Consider the following 16169-nt stretch of genomic DNA (forward strand, 5'->3'; position numbering starts at 1 on the left):
TCTAAATAACATTACTGCCCTTAAACACTACCCTTCCATGAACCCTAAAACCCTCTTACCACCCTTTACTGCTACCCATCCCTGAACCCTAAAACCCTCTTACCACCCTTTAATGCTTTTCATCCCTGAACCCTAAGAGCCCCATACCACACATTTCCCTTAATGCTACCATTTCCTGAGCTCTAAATAACATTACTGCCCTTAAACACTACCCTTCCCTGAACCCCCAAACCCTCTTGCTACCCTTTAATGCTACCCATCCCTGAACCCTAAAACCCTTACTACCCTTTAATGCTACTCATCCCTGAACCCCAAGAGCCCCATACCACACCTTAATGTTACCCCTGTTGAACCCTAAATAACCGTTACTACCCCTTAACGCTATCTTTCCCAGAACCCTAAAAGCCCCTAACTACTCCTAAATGCGACCAATCCCTGAACCCTACCAAGCCCTAACTACCCTTTAACACTTTACTCCCTTGAATCCCAAAAACTCATTACGAGTCCCTCCTCTTCCCTACCTCTCTGCAAATGCTCCTCTATAATTTAACTGGAAGATGCCCCTTGCCCCTGCTCTCTGTATACTTACCTTTGCCCTACAAAGCACAACATTTTCGATTGTTTTTAGCCACATTTCATTCTTTTTTCCCCCGAAGTTGACAATTTTGACACAGCTTTAGGTCTCGCCTGGCGTTGTAGCGCGTATGCGCTCCTCGCCTGTGAGAGCTATAGTGAACAAGTCAGTTTCAAGAAGGGGACTCGAGCCCCGCCCCTCATTTTCATTGGGTAGCGTCAGCGTTTATGTTAAACGCTGGCTTCCCATTGAAAAGGAGGGTTTTCGATTGCCGCCCTTTGGCTTTTTGGACGGCCCCCATGGACTCGGTCGCCTGCATTACGGCTGTCGTGACGAAGTTTCTTATGAGAAGCTTCGTCACGCTACCTTGCACACGCCAGACCGGCTCTCTGATTAGGCTGGACAAAAAAGACATAGCGCCGCGTGTTTGTTTTTGCATCGCGCTTTCACTTTTGAAAGCGCAATGCAAAAATTAACCGCGGATGCCTGCGTGTCTGGTTAGCGCATCTTTTTAAAAGCCTGCCGTCTTTGCCTCTTGCAGGTCACTGGAGCACATCTTGTTTTACGTTTATGCTCAATTCATTTTACGTCACGGCGTTCCTGTCCTGTCGCCTGCTGTCGGTGAAGGAACTGCACTCCTTTAGACCATGAGCGCCCCGGGGGAAGAGCCCGAGTTTGACTTTGACTTCCTGTTCGAGTTTAACCAGAGCAACGATGCCAGCGGCGGAGCCAAAGGTCTGTACTCGCTGCCCCGAGCGTCCCGCGTCCAGCATACCTTCAGCTACTCTCTGGCATCAGCTGGCATTCCCGTCTGGGGTGTCCTGGCTTTGTCCACGTCGAGCTGGCACAAAGTCCGAGTGGATGCTGAAGTTTTGGTTAGCGTGAGGGTGCGCGCCTGTTAGAGTGTCCTACTTAGCAGGGAGGGAGTGACAAACTACATTGCTCCCGGGAGCCACCCAGCCCTGTTGAGATCTGTCGTAGATTGGTTCACACGACACACCCTTGCGTACTAGTAAACACTCAGTGGCAGCCGAGAAGGCTCCAATTTCCATTCACAGGGAGGGCGTGGTACTGCGCTCTGCTCCCATCATGCCTCGGCTCGTGATATAATCGGGTAACAGCTCACTCCTCCCGCGGCGGTCTCATTAGAACAAGAAGTGGGTTTACCAGTAGTAAACCAAGATGTCAGAGCAGCCCGGACAAATTGTCAGCTAATTAGTATATTCTTGTGGTAATTTCCACCTCACTTTTTTTATGCAGATCTGGTGCCTGGAAGGTGATTGCCTAAAGTAAAAATTCAGTTCTGCAGTCTGGCTCGGTTTTCGTTTATTAGATTTAACATCACAAATAAGTAGTTCCACCCCATCTGTAATTGGTAAACCGCTGCGTGTAGACGTGCTGTTGGGCCAGAGAGCTAAGGAAATGTTAAAGCTTGTTTCTTGACCATTTTATTTTCATCCGGTAATTACAGAGATGTGGTGATTTCTCTCACCAGGTTTGTGGCGTTTGCCATTCTGAAGGACTGCTTCACGCAGCAGTACCCATTGTGGAATCCATAATGTAACTCGAGAAGGGGGAGTGGGACTGGCTATTATTAGAATAGGGTTAGGACATGAACGATCTCCTCTTTCATGAATTACATGGCATTTGACCTTCCGATTTTTTTATGGCATCGCTGCAGCTCTTAAACTACCTTTCAACGTACCCCTCCTAATCCTAGACTGACTTGGAAGTCAAGGGAAAGGCGCAACCGCCATAGTTAAAGACAAAGGGGCAGATTTACAATAACTGGCGCATTCCTGCATATCAGCAGGGATACGCCAGTTATTTTGCGTTACGGCAGACACCTCTTGCGCCACCATGGATGCGCTGCATTTACAATGCGGCGCACCATGGGGCAAGAATAGACAGATGCGTGATGCATCTGCTGCCGTAAAGGTGACGCATTGCTGGAGTCGCATCGCAAGCGTGACGCAGCTCCAGCAAAGCTCGGGGTACCCCTATGCCTAACATGCTGCGTCAATCCTTACGCCTGCTTCAAGCGGGCACAGTGTTTTGATGCAGCATGACCGTAAAAGTGACAGAGTGAAATCTTGTAGATTTCACTCAGCCACTTTTAGGAGGCGTTCCAGCGCCGGAACGCCCCCCCCGCACCGTAACGCCCACATGTGGCGCAGGGCTTTACAACGTGACGCATCTCCCTAGATGCGTCACGTTGTAAATACCCCACAGCATGGCGCTGGCTTTGCGCCGTCGCTGCGTCACAAAAGTGATGCAACGGCGGCACAAATGTGGCGTACGGGACTTGTAAATCTGCCCCAAAGTGTGGCGTGCATCGGGTGGTGGGGGTGGGGATGAGGGCACCGCAAAATGAGATTAGGTAGCGAGAGCAGGGGAACCGAAAACATGAGGGAAAACAAGCATTTGCTTTGCTAATGGTATTGTATAGCAAAGCAATTTAACTTAATCAAAGGCGAGACCTATTGCATTTTCAATGATTGTTTTCTTAGTCTCCCCCGCACACACACACACACACACACAATATTTTTACTGCAACTCCCCGTAACAGCTTTTTCAAACAATGACCAGTCACAGTTGTGTGGATCATTTTTCAAACACAAATTGTGCAGGTTTGATCTAGCTACATTTTAGAGGCTTCGCCAAAAATCAAAACCGGCAATCCTTCTTTCCACTTATTTAAGTGTACTTTGCAGCGAGGTGGATGAAAAATGTTTAAAAAAAAAAAGGGAAAACTCTGGCGTGCTGTCAGAATTAGTGAGATGACATTACGTAATATTTGTGTCATCACACGCGCCAGAAGCTATAAGGTGTGGATAAATTTCACAGCATCGCCCTGGGACAGACGTTATGGCAACAGATGTAGGTGGCTTGTCTATTTTACAAATTAACTTTGCCACTGCTTGTCTAACTTGTAAAATGTACAGACGTGACCACCGAACTAGTGTTGCATATTGAAGGAAGGGCTAATTCGCCATTCCGGTTAACTTCGGCAACTTCGTTTCAATTTGAGCCAGAGACAGGAAGGGGGAGGGGCCAGTCTGTCCCAGGTCCTGTCCGGGGGCAGAGGCGGTCCTGTCCCGCGCTCATGTTTCCGCCCCATTCGCACCCTCTCTCCGCGGAGCGCTCCTCCCACACCCCACCTGTCCTGTGCCCTCTGACCGCGGCAGATCCACCGCACCGGGCATGCTCTGGGTGGGGCTAAGAGTGAATCACGGACACTCCCTTCAGGAGAGAGGTATTCACAACACCAGGGGCCCCTGGAGCCTCCCACCGGTGAAAGAGGTGAGTGCCGGGAGCTGTCAGAGGGGCTGCAAAGTCCCCGGGCCCATCGAAAAGAGTACCCAGGTGCGCCGTGGGGGTGTCCTAACCTGAGTACGGAGCACTCGGGGTAAACCCCAGCTCTCGGGCGCTGATGTTGGAGCTCAGTGTAAGGAAATAACATTGAGCTCAGTGTAAGGATTTAGCCTCAGTGCAAGGAGCTAGCGTTAGATTCTGTGTCGGGAGCCAGTGTCGTTGCTCAGTGTGATGTTGGTGCCCACTACGAGGAGCTAGTGTCGGTGCTCAGTGTAAGGATGTAGCATCGGTGGTTAACATAAGGAGCTACTGTATGTGCTCAGCGCCGGATACCCTCCCATGCTATAGTGCGGTCTACAGATCAGAATAACATGAAAGTGTAAGTGTAAGGTGCTTCGTGTAAGGATTTTAGCCTTGATGCTCAGGAGGAGCTAGTATCGGTGCGCAGTGTAAGGAGATGTATTGGAGTTAAGTGTAAGCAGCTAGTATCGGTGCTCGATGCTCAGTGTAAGGGGGTGTTATCGAAGCTAAGTGTAAAGTACTAGTGTCGGTGCTCAGTGTAAGGATGTGTAAGGCTGCCCGGGGGGGGGTCGCGCAGCGGCCCGCCCCTTGGAGGGCGGCCGCCTTAGTGCCACAGGAAGGCACAGGGGTGGGAGGTCGAGTCCCTGGGCTAGTCCGGGGGAGACCCCAACAGATAGCTGTTTCCGGCGAGGGCGGGCAGGAGACAGGGGTACTTATATCTGTCTCCGCCCCCTCCTCGCCCTCTTGTCCGCTCGTTCGCCTTGGCGCCGGTCGTTCCCCTGGGTCTCGCGGCGGGTTTATCCTTGTGATCCCGGTTATCCCGGTAAGTGTTGGTGATTGATTGAAGCGAGAGTCTCTGTGGAGCGGCGGGTGATCTTGGTGCCATTGCGTGGCCGGGAGGGCCCGGATCGGTGCTTTTATTAAGGCATTCGTGGCTGCGGGGCTGTAGCTCAAGGTTAGAGCGCATGCGGTGCATGCCTGTGGCCCCAGGTTCGATTCTCCGGGATCTCCGCTTCTGTCACAGTGCTGCCGACCTCGGAGCAGGGGACCAGGGTGCGAGAGTCGGAATTGTCTTTTTGAGAGCACGGGTGTCATTATGCCAAAGGGTGTAGCCCAGTGGTAGAGCGCAGGGATTGCGTGGAGGAGGCCCCGGAAGGGCTGGATTTAGGACGGTGCGACCGTGGTGCTATCTTCTTGTGGGCGCCGGGTTTGGATGTTTATTAGGCTTTTGAAGCACCGGATGCTGCGTTTCTTTCAGATCTCACATGTGGGTCAAGTTACTCGTGTGACTAATTTCCTCCTGGAGAGATCAGCATTTTGTAGAGTTGAGGTTGAGACTAACGGGAAGTTAGTGCAGAGGGTAGGTGTTCCTGCTGCTAAGAACGTGTGCCAAGTAGATTACAGAGTGCGTTTGATGTAAATAGGTCAGCAGGTTGCTGTTTTCAAAGGAGGCACACCTTTTTACTCACAAGTTACAACTTGAAGTACGTTATTCAATAACTGCATGCACACCGCCAAGCATACATTAAGAGAACATTGTTTATTTTGCAAAAAGGGCTAATTTTGGGAGGCGGGAGCTTGCATAGCGCGCGTTTGACCCGAATCGGGCAGCATAGCGCTTTCTTGCACCAGTTGCCTCACATGCTGGCATGTACGGATAGTGTTGGATGAAAGGAGAGAAGGTTAGCACTTCCCTTGACAAGGATGGAAGGGGTGTCCGAGTGGCCTTTACAACACATGCACGGTTAAGGCACCGTTACTTACTTATTAGCATAACCAATATGCAAACAAGGTGGGTTATCTTACGGGCGATCCCAGGGCAGGCCAGCCCTATGCCGCCTGCCCGTCTGATAAGCCTAGAGTCACCATGGCAACGCCAACTGGTGTATACCAAATATTGGGAGGGTCCACCCCTCCCATCCGTGGACCACCAGTCCACATGCTTCACACGCCCCCCCGTGATGGGTGGGCGGAGCATAAATGGCAGCCCCCGGTTGCTCAGACCCACAACCGCCTTTCGGTTAACGGGGCGCCGTCGTTCTTCCAGGGGACCCGCTAAACATCCCTGGGTATCCTGGCTTAGCACCCCATGGTGCTGCTGCATGCTGTACCCCTTGGTAAGTGCAGACCCTGGATCGCCCTGTAACTCCTCCTGCAACACAAAGTAACACTGTTAGAAAAAACCTGCCCCCCCCTTTTGTCCCTCCGGACGCCGGGTAAGCGGAGGGGCGGGCAAGGCGAACGAGCGGACAAGAGGGCGAGGAGGGGGCGGAGACAGATATAAGTACCCCTGTCTCCTGCCCGCCCTCGCCGGAAACAGCTATCTGTTGGGGTCTCCCCCGGACTAGCCCAGGGACTCGACCTCCCACCCCTGTGCCTTCCTGTGGCACTAAGGCGGCCGCCCTCCAAGGGGCGGGCCGCTGCGCGACCCCCCCCCGGGCAGCCTTACATAGTGCCAATATCGGCAACAGTTATCACAAAGCACAAAAGTACATAAGTGCATAAATAAAAACACACGACACTGTAATGTAAGTGGAGAAATATTGCTGCAGGTTTATTAGCATAACCAATATGCAAACAAGGTGGGTTATCTTACGGGCGATCCCAGGGCAGGCCAGCCCTATGCCGCCTGCCCGTCTGATAAGCCTAGAGTCACCATGGCAACGCCAACTGGTGTATACCAAATATTGGGAGGGTCCACCCCTCCCATCCGTGGACCACCAGTCCACATGCTTCACACGCCCCCCCGTGATGGGTGGGCGGAGCATAAATGGCAGCCCCCGGTTGCTCAGACCCACAACCGCCTTTCGGTTAACGGGGCGCCGTCGTTCTTCCAGGGGACCCGCTAAACATCCCTGGGTATCCTGGCTTAGCACCCCATGGTGCTGCTGCATGCTGTACCCCTTGGTAAGTGCAGACCCTGGATCGCCCTGTAACTCCTCCACAGCCTTGGGAGTGGCCACCGTCACTACCAGGGCCCCCCACCAAGGTAGACCTATTTCCTTACAACCTGCTGCAGCCAAAGCTTCCCCTAGGCCCAGTAGGTCCAGTCTATTCGCAACCCGCAGCTGCCAAGGCTTCACCAAGGTCAAGTAAAATTAAATTCATGCCTAGCGTGGAGAGGTGCACCCCATCACCCTCCAGACACCCTGTTGATTTGGCGTGTAAAAGGCCATGCCTGATGAAGCCAAAGCCTCTTAGCTCAGTGAACTTGCACATGGCGCTATTAACTTTTCTCCTTGACACCTCAATGGCTTCTCCTGAGCGGGCTCCTTGCCAAGGTAGCCTATTACTAACAACCTGCTGCAGCCAAAGCTTCCCCTAGGTCCAGTAGGAAAAGAACCGTGCCTAAACTAGGGAGGTGCACCCCATCTCCCTCCCGGCACCCTGTGGACTTGGCGTGTATAAGACCATGCCTGATGAAGCCAAGACCTCTTTGCTCTGCGCAACTGCGCATGGCTCCTGGTAGGCCATCATACCTACAGCATACTGATACCGGGCTTCTCCCAGGTCCAGTCAAAACAAGTCTACGCCCAACCGGGCCGGCGGGCAGCGTGCACCATCAGGACAGGTTCCCCCAACCTTTCTAAACTCCTCCGTGGATTTGACTGAAATGACCTTAAACCTAAATAGGCGATGGTCCAAAGGTGCCTTTGTATGGCTAAATAACAATACCTTTGCCAAGACACTCCTGCCTGGCAGTGCCCAGCCTGCCTTCCTTCCTCTTTCACTCCGTTGGAGTATGCCCATCGTATTCCATCAGTCACCACCAACTGTAAAGCCTTGCCCTCCCAAAATTCTGCTAGTATACCAGGGAGAGACAGGTCAGAGTGACCACAGAGGAGAACAACGTGTAAAATGCTTCTCTATTTGAATACTGGAAAAGCCAATTGGTCTCCTGCAAATTTATAGCTTAAAGTGTTCCCCCGGTGCTTCCCTTAATCATGTGGACCATAGGCCCCTGTTGGAAGGCCACTTCCACAACCTGCATAGCTGCCAGCCAGTGCTGGAGGGCGGGCGAAGTTACCCGGTACTGATGCTCGCAAAGGTACCTGTTTCGTCAAACTCAAGGGCGTGCTACTAGGTGAGCAACCAGACTCCGCCCTAGTACCCAGAGGTCAAACCCAAGCCCCTCCAAGTTCTGCTGCTTCACCTGCCTGTTAACACGAATCCCAGGGCAGACCACTGGCCTATAACCCATGCTTGGCCATGCCTGAGCTAAAATACCTCTGAACAGCCTGACAACAGACATGCGCATAACTAAAGCAACTGGCACCATGCCATAAAAGTAACAATTCAGCCTTCTATGAAACAAACGTGCCCTTGTGGCGATCAGAGTAGTGCTCCCTCCAAGCCAGCAGCCCTACTCAGGCAACCCGCACCCTCTTGGCACTGGCACACCCCCGCCACAGCTGCCCTCGAGTGCCTGGTCGTGTCCGGGGGCAGAGGCGGTCCTGTCCCGCGCTCATGTTTCCGCCCCATTCGCACCCTCTCTCCGCGGAGCGCTCCTCCCACACCCCACCTGTCCTGTGCCCTCTGACCGCGGCAGATCCACCGCACCGGGCATGCTCTGGGTGGGGCTAAGAGTGAATCACGGACACTCCCTTCAGGAGAGAGGTATTCACAACACCAGGGGCCCCTGGAGCCTCCCACCGGTGAAAGAGGTGAGTGCCGGGAGCTGTCAGAGGGGCTGCAAAGTCCCCGGGCCCATCGAAAAGAGTACCCAGGTGCGCCGTGGGGGTGTCCTAACCTGAGTACGGAGCACTCGGGGTAAACCCCAGCTCTCGGGCGCTGATGTTGGAGCTCAGTGTAAGGAAATAACATTGAGCTCAGTGTAAGGATTTAGCCTCAGTGCAAGGAGCTAGCGTTAGATTCTGTGTCGGGAGCCAGTGTCGTTGCTCAGTGTGATGTTGGTGCCCACTACGAGGAGCTAGTGTCGGTGCTCAGTGTAAGGATGTAGCATCGGTGGTTAACATAAGGAGCTACTAACAAGAAGTGGGTTTACCAGTAGTAAACCAAGATGTCAGAGCAGCCCGGACAAATTGTCAGCTAATTAGTATATTCTTGTGGTAATTTCCACCTCACTTTTTTTATGCAGATCTGGTGCCTGGAAGGTGATTGCCTAAAGTAAAAATTCAGTTCTGCAGTCTGGCTCGGTTTTCGTTTATTAGATTTAACATCACAAATAAGTAGTTCCACCCCATCTGTAATTGGTAAACCGCTGCGTGTAGACGTGCTGTTGGGCCAGAGAGCTAAGGAAATGTTAAAGCTTGTTTCTTGACCATTTTATTTTCATCCGGTAATTACAGAGATGTGGTGATTTCTCTCACCAGGTTTGTGGCGTTTGCCATTCTGAAGGACTGCTTCACGCAGCAGTACCCATTGTGGAATCCATAATGTAACTCGAGAAGGGGGAGTGGGACTGGCTATTATTAGAATAGGGTTAGGACATGAACGATCTCCTCTTTCATGAATTACATGGCATTTGACCTTCCGATTTTTTTATGGCATCGCTGCAGCTCTTAAACTACCTTTCAACGTACCCCTCCTAATCCTAGACTGACTTGGAAGTCAAGGGAAAGGCGCAACCGCCATAGTTAAAGACAAAGGGGCAGATTTACAATAACTGGCGCATTCCTGCATATCAGCAGGGATACGCCAGTTATTTTGCGTTACGGCAGACACCTCTTGCGCCACCATGGATGCGCTGCATTTACAATGCGGCGCACCATGGGGCAAGAATAGACAGATGCGTGATGCATCTGCTGCCGTAAAGGTGACGCATTGCTGGAGTCGCATCGCAAGCGTGACGCAGCTCCAGCAAAGCTCGGGGTACCCCTATGCCTAACATGCTGCGTCAATCCTTACGCCTGCTTCAAGCGGGCACAGTGTTTTGATGCAGCATGACCGTAAAAGTGACAGAGTGAAATCTTGTAGATTTCACTCAGCCACTTTTAGGAGGCGTTCCAGCGCCGGAACGCCCCCCCCGCACCGTAACGCCCACATGTGGCGCAGGGCTTTACAACGTGACGCATCTCCCTAGATGCGTCACGTTGTAAATACCCCACAGCATGGCGCTGGCTTTGCGCCGTCGCTGCGTCACAAAAGTGATGCAACGGCGGCACAAATGTGGCGTACGGGACTTGTAAATCTGCCCCAAAGTGTGGCGTGCATCGGGTGGTGGGGGTGGGGATGAGGGCACCGCAAAATGAGATTAGGTAGCGAGAGCAGGGGAACCGAAAACATGAGGGAAAACAAGCATTTGCTTTGCTAATGGTATTGTATAGCAAAGCAATTTAACTTAATCAAAGGCGAGACCTATTGCATTTTCAATGATTGTTTTCTTAGTCTCCCCCGCACACACACACACACACACACAATATTTTTACTGCAACTCCCCGTAACAGCTTTTTCAAACAATGACCAGTCACAGTTGTGTGGATCATTTTTCAAACACAAATTGTGCAGGTTTGATCTAGCTACATTTTAGAGGCTTCGCCAAAAATCAAAACCGGCAATCCTTCTTTCCACTTATTTAAGTGTACTTTGCAGCGAGGTGGATGAAAAATGTTTAAAAAAAAAAAGGGAAAACTCTGGCGTGCTGTCAGAATTAGTGAGATGACATTACGTAATATTTGTGTCATCACACGCGCCAGAAGCTATAAGGTGTGGATAAATTTCACAGCATCGCCCTGGGACAGACGTTATGGCAACAGATGTAGGTGGCTTGTCTATTTTACAAATTAACTTTGCCACTGCTTGTCTAACTTGTAAAATGTACAGACGTGACCACCGAACTAGTGTTGCATATTGAAGGAAGGGCTAATTCGCCATTCCGGTTAACTTCGGCAACTTCGTTTCAATTTGAGCCAGAGACAGGAAGGGGGAGGGGCCAGTCTGTCCCAGGTCCTGTCCGGGGGCAGAGGCGGTCCTGTCCCGCGCTCATGTTTCCGCCCCATTCGCACCCTCTCTCCGCGGAGCGCTCCTCCCACACCCCACCTGTCCTGTGCCCTCTGACCGCGGCAGATCCACCGCACCGGGCATGCTCTGGGTGGGGCTAAGAGTGAATCACGGACACTCCCTTCAGGAGAGAGGTATTCACAACACCAGGGGCCCCTGGAGCCTCCCACCGGTGAAAGAGGTGAGTGCCGGGAGCTGTCAGAGGGGCTGCAAAGTCCCCGGGCCCATCGAAAAGAGTACCCAGGTGCGCCGTGGGGGTGTCCTAACCTGAGTACGGAGCACTCGGGGTAAACCCCAGCTCTCGGGCGCTGATGTTGGAGCTCAGTGTAAGGAAATAACATTGAGCTCAGTGTAAGGATTTAGCCTCAGTGCAAGGAGCTAGCGTTAGATTCTGTGTCGGGAGCCAGTGTCGTTGCTCAGTGTGATGTTGGTGCCCACTACGAGGAGCTAGTGTCGGTGCTCAGTGTAAGGATGTAGCATCGGTGGTTAACATAAGGAGCTACTGTATGTGCTCAGCGCCGGATACCCTCCCATGCTATAGTGCGGTCTACAGATCAGAATAACATGAAAGTGTAAGTGTAAGGTGCTTCGTGTAAGGATTTTAGCCTTGATGCTCAGGAGGAGCTAGTATCGGTGCGCAGTGTAAGGAGATGTATTGGAGTTAAGTGTAAGCAGCTAGTATCGGTGCTCGATGCTCAGTGTAAGGGGGTGTTATCGAAGCTAAGTGTAAAGTACTAGTGTCGGTGCTCAGTGTAAGGATGTAGCCTTGGTGCTCAGTGCGAGGAGCTAGTGTTGGTGTGGAGTGTAAGGAGATGTTATTAGAGCCCAGTCTAAGGAGCAAGTATCGACAGTGCTTAGCAGGCGCGCAACACCCATTGGACTCAAAGGGCTTCAGCCCCCCCCCCCCTCGTGTGTGGAAGCCCGGGATGAGAAGCTTGCCGGCGCACACACAGCCGCACCCGAGCACTTCACAGGTCTTTAAAAGGCCATTTGCATGTTAATGAGGCCTCGCTGTTGTTTCACCCCTTCTAAGAGCCCCTGCAGCTCCACTCTGCCTATGGCTTAAAAGATTCAGCCCCCCCCCTCCCGAAATTTTTTCTTAGCCCCCCCCCCCCCCCCCCCGCGAAATTTGGCTCTAGTTGCGCCTCTGGTGCTCAGTGTAAGAGGAGATGTTACCGGAGCTCAGTGTAAGGAGCTGGCAGACCCGGTTCTAGAGGGTGCCACCCAAGGAATAGCCCCCCCCCCCCCAATTGGGCTCTGCTTCATTGTTTGATTTATTATTAACCCCATTGACCTGCGCTAGTTTCAGGCCTGGGGACAGGTGTGAAATCAGCAGGGGTAGTGGCTGCTATGATGTGCAAATGAGCATCACAGACATCCTGGACACTTTCACTCACTGACTCTAAAGAGGCTGCAGGCTTCCATCACAAGGTACCGAGGAGTTGCAAAAAGTGATATGACAAAAACGCTTTCCAAAGGATTCAATTTTCCCCAAAAAGTTAGTGAAAATGTGTTTATAATTAGCATATAGATTTACTCAGGGTTTGTTTTATTTTCTTCCTGCTGTGAGGCCATTACTAACTTGCAGCATTACATAAAAAATAAATTAATGGAAAAAGTTAAAAATAACAATGTTTTATCTTTTCATTGGCTAAATGAAAAAACATTCTACTCATTATTATTTCACACCACATTTATTTGTATATAGATTGTTACAAGTGATAGAATGATTCCTTATGCAGGGACCTATGGGCAGGGCCACTGGAATTATGTGATTGTGCAGGCATGGCATTTTTTACGTAGTTATGGATTTGCCACATTGCATTACATTCTGCATAATCTGCAGATTTTTTAAAAGGTTGTTTTTTTTTTAGCTCAAACAGTTCAAAAGTTACTAAAAGTGCATCGACATGTAGTGGCGCGTAGTGGAACGTTCTTTTCTAAGGTTGACTTGTCACCTTCTGGTTGCTTATTGCTATATTTGGGTGTTAAACTGGTACCAATTAGGTGCAATCTACTTCTACTGTTAGTAAGCATAAACATTAAAACAGTGAACTAATACTATCACAAAATGTGCCACATTATGCTCCATAGTTTGCCTTTTCTTGCTTCATAATTTAGTCAAAACCAAACACAATAAGGAGCTATAGGGGCAGAAAACAGGTCTTCCCCCACTCTGAGACTTATACACAACAAAGGACCTGTTCACACGGTGATATCACAGCTCGTAATCCTAAAGCAGTTGTCATATATTTAGACAGTCTATTAAGCCAGTGGTTACACCATCTGTGCTCCTGCAGGAACGGATCACCAAAAAAGAAAAGAAAGGACAAGGTCAGTGTCTGACACGGTCACGATTCATGATAGGAAGTGACTGGAAGAGCCTTGAAGGAGTGATTGAACGCACACACATAAGTGCTTGAGGGTAAAGGTATGCCCATGATGGGCTACATCCCGAATTGTTTTTAATAGACAAGCGTTGGTGCAGGGTGGAGCGACAGACCCACGCCCTGAAGAAATTGCCGTGAGTCTTTCCAGTGGCAATGAAACATGTCGGCGTTTTAAATGAGCAGACCCACAGCACAGAATAACAAGCATTTACAATGCAATGGTCTCGGCATTGGTAAAGTTCGAGCTATTGGCATTGCTCATGACATTATTTTTGTTTATGTTTTTGTTTTTAAAACATTTAAAGAAACGGCATTGTCATGAGCAATGCCAATAGCTCTAACTTTACCAATGCCGAGACCATTGCATTGTAAATGCTTGTTGTTGTTTATATACACTTAAAACGTATGACTGGACGTTACTAACAATAACAGCAACGGAGCTTCTACAACACACTGGCTGGAACGTTTAAAATTTCCTGAAATAATCGGAGAATCACAGAACAATCCCCTCACGATGGAACACCTTCTAGAAAGAAGTGCGTCTGGTCTGTGGTAATGACCACCAAACTACGGAAAAGTGAATAAGTCACAGCTTCACGTCAAAACAAGAAACATAGGACATACAAAAGCAACTTAACTCGGAAAAAGAACTACGTCGTTTGTGTTCGGGCACCACAGCTTAAATGTACGCATCTCACTAACCCCTTGGCGACAAGCATGCAACCAAGTTAGTAAAGAGTATTTACTTAACAAGCCCAGTGTCCCCCTCCAAAAACATACCCATTAAACAGTCGTGATCACAACAGTATTCTAACAAATACAAGGGCAGGACAGGTACGATAGTGACGTACAGAGAGAAGTAAAGGTACGCTGTCACTGGCTCTGTGATGGCAAAGGACGAGCAAACGCAATTAAAAGACCCCTTCCCCAAGGGGCAACACCTCAGCCGTGAAGCCTGGTTGGGGGGGGGGGGGCTGTGCAAGGAGTGTCGCCGAGGCAACCTCTGCAGAAGGCATCCCTTCATCCAGTGTGCAACACCACACATAAGGCCTGAAGCCCAACCGGTGAAGGCCTGGACCCACACCCTCTCCATTCCCATGACAGGTTCCCAGGGGCGCGCACAAAAGCTGCGCGAGGGGCCAATCCGCGCTCTGAACAGCGACGCTACTGAAAGAGCGCTGAGACCAGTGCCCGTCCCTTCCCACCTCCCGGGTCACAGACACAAAAGACAAAGACACTATGTGCTTCACCTGACAGAAGCGCTGGCAGTACTCGCTGGCCACTTTCTCTGCAGGCTCCTCGCTCCGCCGCAACGCCTCTTCTAGCGCTCTCAGCTGCTCACCAAGCCCCGGCGGCTCCCTGGGGCGGCCGCCGCCACTCTCCTGCTCGGCCTCCTCGTCCGCCATCTTCACACCGCGCTCCGTCACGTACGCACTCTCCGGCGGGTCACGTGCGAGGACAATGCCACGTCCGGGGGAGGGGGGGGCGACTCGGGCACCGGGGAAGGAGTGAGGCGAGACGGATCACGTGACGTACAGCGGCGGAGAGCACAACTTGGCGCGCGGGGGGAGAAGGCGGTTTAGAATGGCCTGAGACTGGCACAAGGCCCGCCCCCGACATAGGAGAAAAAAACAAAAAGCCAGATCACGCTGCAGAGTCGTTGAGAAGTGTTCATGAAGATACGCGACACTCGACAAGACAGATCCCCGATCGGCCCTGGAGCCACTAGCAAGATGTATATAGAATTAAAGACATAGAAACGTAACAAATCGGAATAAAAACATGCATAGTCAACTACTGTAAAACTACACAACACAACACCACCGCCTTTCTCCGAGGCACAGCAGAAATGCCTTGGAGAAACGCAGCGTCCTTTTCGGATTCGGGGGCGTGTTTTGCTGTTGTCTCCTCCCTGAGACTTCTCGCAAAAAACACGCCCCCGATCCGAAAAGGACGGGGCCTAATAGGAATGACTGACCTCTTCTCCAATGGCTGGCCAGCATTCAAGAGGCCAGCCAATGGAGAACAGGGGAGAAGAGGGGCGGGTTCAAGCCCCTCTTCTCCAAGTCATTAAATCTCGGAGCGAGACTGCGCAAGCGCAGCCTTCGCAGCCGAGACCTAAAAATTGATAGCAAGTGTGATCTAGCTCAGTTTGTAGATAGGGACAAGGGGAGCGATATCTTGATCCCCAGGTCCTAATTGTGGGGTTGTATCTGGTGCACGAAGTGTTGCACAGTTAATTTTTATCTTACACCCTAGCACCTTGTCTTTTTGGGTTTCTACTCACTCCCATTCTTCTTTACATTTTCTGTTTCGGAGTGGTGGTAGCTGATGATGAGACCTTGAGGTAGCAGGCGAGTACCTTCCTGCTTTATCCTCCCTGGTGTTGCTACCGTGAGGCACCACCATTCCTTCTTCACATCTTTTCACCACATTCAGGGTATTTAGAGACACAGGTCACTCTTTACATAGATAGATTTTAATTCTTATAAACTTGTCCTTTCTTTTCTTTTTTGGTGATCCGTTCCTGCAGGAGCACAGATGGTGTAACCACTGGCTTAATAGACTGTCTAAATATATGACAACTGCTTTAGGATTACGAGCTGTGATATCACCGTGTGAACAGGTCCTTTGTTGTGTATAAGTCATAATTTAGTCAACCCTGCCGCATAATTTGACCTTTCCCTGCCGCATAGTTCCAGTGGCCCTGCCATTAGGTAACCAGCAGGACATTTGTTTGATTCTCAGCATGGTAATCTCAGGATTTCATTCTAATTAAGCTTATAAAATGGGTGTATTGCGGTTGACTGATAGAAACACTTGTGGCAAGGTATGAGGTAGCAGATTCCACTTAAAAAAAGAAAAACAATGGGTATATATTTATTTTAAGATTTAAAAAAAAGTTTCAA

At 50.6% G+C, this 16169-nt stretch overlaps 1 protein-coding gene and 1 non-coding gene across 3 annotated transcripts in view; both read left to right on the top strand.

Annotated features, from left to right (window-relative positions):
* The window catches only part of TMC6 (transmembrane channel like 6), a 340145-nt gene that overhangs the window by 40499 nt on the left and 283477 nt on the right, over positions 1-16169 (top strand). Inside the window, exon 1 of one of the 2 annotated variants that reach the window (XM_085617502.1) lies at positions 10799-11051. The exons of the other annotated variant lie outside the window; for it this stretch is intronic. The gene's annotated coding sequence lies outside the window, so the exon portion shown is untranslated. Of the gene's footprint in view, positions 1-10798; positions 11052-16169 lie in introns of those variants that run through there. 2 annotated transcript variants of the gene reach the window in all.
* On the top strand, positions 5571-5693 carry LOC146810488 (U6atac minor spliceosomal RNA). The gene has a single exon (XR_014967113.1). It is a non-coding gene; the product is annotated as a U6atac minor spliceosomal RNA (small nuclear RNA).

The sequence above is a fragment of the Triturus cristatus genome, chromosome 7 (genome assembly GCF_964204655.1).
Source record: "Triturus cristatus chromosome 7, aTriCri1.1, whole genome shotgun sequence".
NCBI classification, from domain to species: Eukaryota; Metazoa; Chordata; class Amphibia; order Caudata; family Salamandridae; genus Triturus; species Triturus cristatus.